This window comes from Urocitellus parryii, chromosome 7 (genome assembly GCF_045843805.1).
Source record: "Urocitellus parryii isolate mUroPar1 chromosome 7, mUroPar1.hap1, whole genome shotgun sequence".
Taxonomy (NCBI): Eukaryota; Metazoa; Chordata; class Mammalia; order Rodentia; family Sciuridae; genus Urocitellus; species Urocitellus parryii.
This window is the reverse complement of record NC_135537.1, coordinates 136930402-136937989: the sequence shown is the minus strand read 5'-3', so window position 1 is coordinate 136937989 and position 7588 is coordinate 136930402. Positions and strand designations below refer to the sequence as shown.

The window sequence follows — 7588 nt, the reverse complement described above, 5'->3', positions numbered from 1 at the left end:
TCTAGCATTTCTGCCAGCAGGCAGGGACTGGACACAGTCCCCGAGTGTGCATCCCAGGGGCTGCTGCTTTCAGCCCAGAACCTGAAACACAGGTCCAGGCAGCCTCTGGCCTCCAGCCCTGGGTAACCCCTTTGCATTGCCAGGTTCTGATGAGATTTCTGAAGCTGGGCCTGCCCAGAGGCCTGGGCTTCCTGCCTCAAGTGTCCTGGGCCCACAGGGGTCCTGCAGCCATTTGTGGGGCTCAACACTCTCTTTGTTCTGGCAGCACTGTCCTTGACTCAGCTCCAAAAGATTTCCTCTTTATTTATTTTAACTTAATTTGTTTAATTAATTAATTTATTAGTACTAAGGATTGAACCCAAGGGCACTGACTGCTGGGTTACAGACCTATTTTTATTTTATCTTGAGACAGGGTCTTCAAGTTGCCCAGGCTACTCTTAAACCTGTGATCCTCCTGCCTCTGCCTCCCTAGGTGCAGGGATTACAGGCCTACGCCACCCGCCTGTAGATGGCTTTTAAAGAATCCTCAGCATCTTCTCCTGATTCTAGCACAAAGTTTTGTCAAAAACGAAAGTCTATTAAAATTCTCTTACTTTCCATTTCAAATTACATTAAATAAACCCACTACTTGCCTTGGCATCGCAGGCCTGGAATTGAGGTTTCCCTCTTGACCCATCCGCTGGACTGCGAGGCTTCCCTCTTGACCCATCCGCTGGACTGCGAAGTTTCCTTCTTAAACCGTTGGCGGTGCGCGAGAGGTTTCCTTCTTGAACCTTTGGCTGCGCGCGCAGGCAGCAGGACGCGTGGGCGATCCCCCTCTCCGCTACCCTCGAGAAGGGTCGGGGTGGCAGAGGCTGCAGGTCAACCCAATGTGCAACACATCCTCGCATGCAGCCAGAACATGCTGAAGAACAAGCAGCATCTGCCAGCAGAGACTCCACTCGGTTTCTTCTTATTGATTTAATTCATTTATTTAATATATTTGACATTTAAAATGTTTTATTTTTGATCAACATGAAGTAACTGTACATGTTATGGGACTCTGATATTTCAACCATGTATATGCTGTACATTCATCAAATAAGGGTGGTTGGCATGTCCATCTTATATTTCTTCATACTTGTGGTCTCTCTTTAAAAGCTGTTCATGAGAAATAGAATAGTATTGTGAACTACAGTCGCCCCACAGTGCTGAGGATGCCAGAACTTGCTTTCTTATTGAATTTCAAAGATTCTTTTGAAGTTTGAAGTAATTATTGTGGGAGATTATCCATCCTTCCATGGCTCATGCATTCTATATCATGATCTGCCAATCTGTAGAGTGAGAAAAATCCACTCTTCCTATGTGAGCTGCTGGGGATCATGACTATTCCATGCACAGACACTTCCACCTGGGGGTAGGGCAGGTAGGTGGACATCACCTCCAGCTGGGATGAACACTCTTTTTGGATCCTCCTCTTTGGACTTGTTATGGCTCTTATACCCTCCCTAACCTCACTGCTCTTCATGTGAAATTCCCCCAAGCAGGAACCTTCTGTACCTTCCCCTTCCGTCTTTCCTTTGACTGTGTGTTAACCAATGGGTGGACAGTTGGTTCCTCCCCATCCCTCAGCAGGGATGAGCTGAACCTGTATTTTGCCCTTTGGCTCCATCATTGCTAACCCCTGCCTCCATTTGCACCCTGGGAAGCAAGGATGTGGTGAGGGACCTCCAAAATTTCTGGATGAACACCTAGTCTCTAAAAAGAATAAATAAACATCAATATGAAAAAATAGCTGTATGGAGGGCCAATAGGCAAAGACTCCAGGAGCAAGCACACCTCATCTCCTATCGCCAGGACTTTGCTCCATCCTTGTGGTAAAAGTTTAGGTTCAATAATTCAATCTCTAATGTTAATACATCAAGAAGTTTAGCGACTTTTTAGTAATTAGTTTGTGATCAACTGTTTCAAGCTGTCTAACAACTGAGGTTCTCCTTTTTTTCATTAAAGCAGAAAGAACTTTTCAATAATATTCAATTACAAAAGTCGCTTAAACAATCTATTGGAAAAGTGTTTATTTAAACATGCCAAACAATCCCTTTTAACACAAAAATTATAGCATTTTATAATACAATGTCTAGAATAAATCAATTTCACAGTAACTTCATCTATTCAAACAGCAGCAAAGGAAGAATAAGACAAAATTTATGTCATGAAGCTCAAGCACCAGTGAACATTCATGTCAATATTTGATGTGCTCCTTAATTCTTCACATAACCATTCTAACAAGCTTGGAAGATTGGTCTTGAGCATGCAACAGATCAGGAAGGAGCAGGGAAGGAGATCTAGGGAGATATTTGGGTGGTAAGAAGTTATATCTGACAGCATAAAAAGGAGAAAATCATTATTAGAAGTTTCAGGAACATAAGAAGCCCTAATCCAGGATCATACAGTATAGAAACAGCTTTACGAGTCCTGACAAATTGTACAGCATCTCTACAACACTGAGGTTCTCGTTTAAACCAGTTTATAATCATAGACAAAGTTCTAGTTTTCTGTCATTATGCCGGCTTTGGACACTTCTCAGTTCCTTTGAAGTTTACCAGTTTTATTGGTGGTTCAGGTATGCTAATTGTCACTGCTGGGAATCCCAGCCTCCTAGAGAAGACAATATATCTTGTTGGGGGCAATGATGATACAATAATTTTCCCCTCTTGATTTCTATGGCTGTCCAATCAGCTGGCTCTATTCTTCCTTCCTCTTGGATAGAAACTTTTCTAGTAATTCTTAACACTCAGCTCATGTGTGGTGCAGGAAGACTATAACAAGCATACCTAGTCTTGAGTGATAGCAAATCTACATCAGACTTGGGTGGTGGGTGCACTGGGTTCTCTCTTGACTTAGCCCCATCCTCTTGGCCCTAGCTTCCTCTTCCTGCAGCAAGTGAAAGTGGAACTGCAGGCAGAGTGGAAGCTGGAAAGGCCTTGTTGGCTTGCTGCCTGTCTAGAGGAGCTTTCCCCTGGCCACAGCAATTGTTTTACAGCCTCTGTGGGGCCATTGCTTTAATGAGAGCTAAGTCTGTCTTTTCATGGGCTACTTTAAGATCTTAAGACCCTGTGATTTGTGTATATAAAGATACTAAAAAGTCCTCAGAATACAGAGATAGAAGAGACTGGTGTCCAGGGTTTGGCAGTCAAGATAAAGCAAGTTTCAACATAGAAGGAAGCAGTTTGAAGAAAAATAAATGAGGTCAACATGACAAAGGAATGAGTAAATCTCTCAGTTGGTATTTGAGTGTGGGGGAGGGGTTGAATTGAGGTCCTTAGGAGGAACCCATGACTGCATGCAAAAACACGTGCAGACTCAGATTTCTTCTTAAGACCAGCAGGGGTTGGGAGTTTCTTCCATTGCCCAAAGCACAGAGCACATGCAGGGAGTCCAGCCCTCCTGCTGTCTAGAGCAAGGATTGTGAGGAGCAACAAGGCCAGCTTACTGCTATGACTTGGTGGAAGCTTCTCCTCTGACAGTTCTGCTGTCCTCAAAAGAAGAAGCATAAATCTTGTTGGAGTGATGAGTTCCAATATTATGTCACTAATCAAGATTCTCTCAATGGAAAAATACTTTCTTCAGTTTTCTTTAACAAAAACCACGGTTGAGGGATGTTAGTTCACACGAATCATAAAAAGTTTACAATTAACATATCATACTGTTGTTGATAGTAAGCAGTTGTGCCCACAGAGAGTGTGAACATGCATCCAGTATATATGAAATGCCCATCAGGCCATCAAGGACTTAAAAGCACTTGAGACTCTTTTGATGCACAGGAAGTGTACAAAACAGCACTCTCGTTGCCTGGCTGGTAGAAATGTGCAGTGTTGTGACTTCTTTAGAATGATATCTATTAAAATTAAAAACTCTCTGCCCTCTCAGGAATTCTACTTCTGTGAACCTTTCCATAGAAATAGAAATGCCAATGCACAAGAATGTATATGCCAAGATGTTTTTAGAATCATTTATTCAAAGAGTAGCAGTAACTGGGGTAATAATGGATACAATGTAGTATATCCAAATAATATTATGTATGCAGTCATTATAAAGTATTAATGCAAACTATACCAGATACTCAGAAAGAACACTGAGCTCACAAAGAGTGAGCAAGAAATTAAGTTCAGTGGAAATGTAGCAATAAAAGCCCATTAAAAACAAACAAACAGTGACATTAATCTATTGTATATTTATATATTTGTATGTAAATATACACCTGCTGAAGATTTGATAATGGAAGGTCACCGGGTTGCCTCCATAGTCTGTTGGGAATTTGAGGCCTTATCTAGGGAAGAGAAGAAAAAGGGGGAAAAAAGCATGTCTATGATTGCAAAAACTATTAGGGCACATTGTTGTTCCACCTGTTTTGTAAATTGTGTGTGTGTTCATGAATCAGATGCATGAAAAGATGTGAGGGGTGTTATCCTGGAACTATCATTGGTTGGCAAGATTCCAGGTATTCTCTTTCTGTGTTATTTTTACATCATGTACCATGATTTGAAAACAACCTCCTTTATTTTTAAGTTTGAGAAAATATATTTTATGTTTTTAAAGTGTTCATCTTATAAAAATAAAATGAAAACACATGAAAAAGAAAGGTAGGGTTATTTTAACTACTCAAGATGTAGGTTTTTGTTTTGTTTTGCTTTGTTTTGTTTTCTTCAGTGCTGGGGTCCACCCCTTGCACAGGCTAAGCATGTACTTTATCACTGAGCTAATTTGACCTTTTTTTTTTTTCAAGGCAATATGTTGTCAGGGCCAAAGTCTTCTACAGCACCACAGTTTTCCACAGAAGTATGCAGATGCTATTTCAAGCATAAGACCTAGGATGATGTGGTTGTTAGATAAGGAAGGTGGCATGTTATTGCCTCTCATTCTGACAGTCCCCATGATGGCCTCTGAGGGTCCTGGCTCTCCAGGTGATGGTGTAACCATCTTTCCTGCAGTGCTGGTTGGACTGAGCAAAAGATCTCACTTCTGAGAACAGTGATTAAAAGGCTGTGTGACATCAAAGGTCTGTCTCTGTGTGGGTACTTGTGTGCAGTTCACTGTCAGCCAGGGGCAGCACTGTGGGGTGAGGTGTGAGTGCCTGGAGGATCCCCCTGGGCTTGGTGAGAGCAGCTCCTACTGACAGCTGGGCCACAGTCCCTCATCAGAGCCACGCAGCAGAACCTCTCCCAGATTTATGGCCACAGCAGTCTTGGAGGTGGTCAAAGCCTGCTAGCAGTTTTCAGGTGTCTGTGAAGGATTGGGGGCAGGGGAATGTCTTCAATGAATTTCACGGTAAAGGGGACAAGAATTTGCAGTGTTTCAGAAGAAAGGCCACCTGCCTCGCCACACCATTGGTAAGGGTTTGCCAAGTTGATTTTGACTACCTCTATATTTAAAATTAAAACACATGTCATTTTAAAATTGTTAAAATAAAATTCTTCTTAGAGCACTATAACTGAGATTATCTATGATGATGTCAACAATAATAAGTTGAAAGGCAATCTTCAGAGCTGAGTTGTGACTTTATAATGTCAGATTTTATTATTTTCCTTACAGATATATCATCAAATCAAAGTTTACCTTGAGCCTCAGAAGTCTCGCTGAAGATGATTATAAAATTATAAAGTTAAGCTCTCTAATTAAAGAAACAAATATTAATATACTAATGAGAAATAAATGGTAAAATCTAATAACAAAAAGTAAAAATATAAGTTCTAATTTCTTAAAGAATTTCCTGAATTCACTCAGATTTCTATTTACATATGGCTGCTTATTTATTTTTTAGTTCAGAAGGAAAAAGTATACAATTGCATATGTAATTCATAACCAACTATAAAAATAACATATGGGGACACACAAGAGTTGGGGAAAGGAGGGATTCTATCAGGAGGTGTCATGGATCAAGAGACCTTTGGGTTTCAGGCAGGGGGATTGAGGCAGGAGCTCCAGGAGTGACAGGTGATAGTGGACATGGATAGGACAGTTTAAATTAGAAGCACCATCGAGGCACTGGATCTAGGCTAGCACGCCAGTTCTTCCTTTGTGACTCAATTCATTAAAGCTGAAGAGAAGCTGAGAGCATTTGTCCCTGTGCAGATGTCACCACCAGAATCCATGTAATTTCCCCAGAGCTGGTTGGTAGCTGTCATCAAGGTTGTGCTCAACAAAGCCACCACATGGAACTGACAGCAGCAAACAACTGTCCACATGAATCCTGGAAAGAACTTTCCTCGGGATGTGAGTTGACTGTGGCTCCTCTGAAAGTTGATAGAACATTCCTAGAGCAGCACTGGAGAGGCTGGAGAGGCAGGGAGCTTTGACAGCCACAGCCCCTCCCCAGGCACTTCCTCAGGGCCCCCACCTCCTCTTTTACCTCAGGTTGTAGATGAGGATGTTGAACGTGGGGGTCACTATAGTGCCCAGCACAGCTCCTATTTGGGCTTGCTCTGGTGGGTGGGCAGAGCTGGGCATCATGTAGATGAAGATGGCCTGGCCAAAGTAGAGACTCACCACCATCAGGTGGGAGGAGCCGGTGGCCAGGCTTTGTTCTTGTCTTTTCAAGGGTTTATCCTGAGGACAGTGAAGAAGATGACACTGTAGGAGGCCAGGATGAGAGGAAATGTGACCAGCAGAAACACAACGGTTGACACAAATTTCACCATCTTGTAGACTGACGTGTCCACACAAGACTTCTCAGAATGGCAAACATCTCACAAAAGTAATGGTCGCTCTCCCTGGTGCCACAGATAGGGAAGTGCATGGGGTAGATGGTATGCACAAGCGCTGCAAGAGCTCTTCCAACTGAAGATAAAACAGCCATCTGCAGACAGACCTTGGGGCCCCTGAGGACTGTGTACCTCAGGGGGTTACAGACACCATGTAGTGGTCCTAGGCCATGAGGGTCAGCAGGATGCACTCAGCAAGGCCCAGAGTGAGGAAGGCAAATATCTGGGGAGCATAGGCCAGGAAAGACATGCTCCTCTTCCCCATGAAGCAGCACTGTACTGGAGATATAAGCCAGACCCATGATAGATAGCTGGCTGAGCAGGAAGTACATGGTGGCTGTAGGGGGTGGAGGCAGGGGTCCAGCCAGATGAGGAGGAGCGGGGTGGAGTTTCCAGCAAAGGTGGTATACAAAGGAGAATGATGAGGAACAGGAGGTCGGAACCTGGGGAAGAGCCCCGGCAGGATGAAATCTGTCGAGGTTTCATTCTTCTTCATGTTTTCATTCAAGTGTTCACATTTGGATTGAAAATCTACAGGGGCAAAATAATACCACAGAGCTTGTGGTGCTTTGTTAACATTAAGTTTTGTCTCTTGGTCAGCACCTCTTCATTCAGTTTTTTAAGTCAGGGCTTAAAACCTCTGCATCCCCATAAAGGAGACATTTAAAATTTTCCATTAAACAACAATGCCCTTAATTAGAAATTAGCCAAGTTATATCCTACAATTACTCTGATTTGGACAAATGATGTTAGTCTCTTTAATTGATAACAATCTCCCAGCCCATCATTCTTTCCTGTATTTTGAATTCTTGATGTTTGCTAGCTCTTGGCCTTCTCTAGTGTCCTAT

The 7588-nt window shown here is 42.7% G+C and overlaps 1 pseudogene; it reads right to left on the bottom strand.

Moving 5' to 3' along the window:
• Nucleotides 1-6175: 6175 nt before the first annotated feature.
• On the bottom strand, nt 6176-7236 carry LOC144256197 (olfactory receptor 2M5-like; annotated as a pseudogene).
• Nucleotides 7237-7588: the final 352 nt, after the last annotated feature.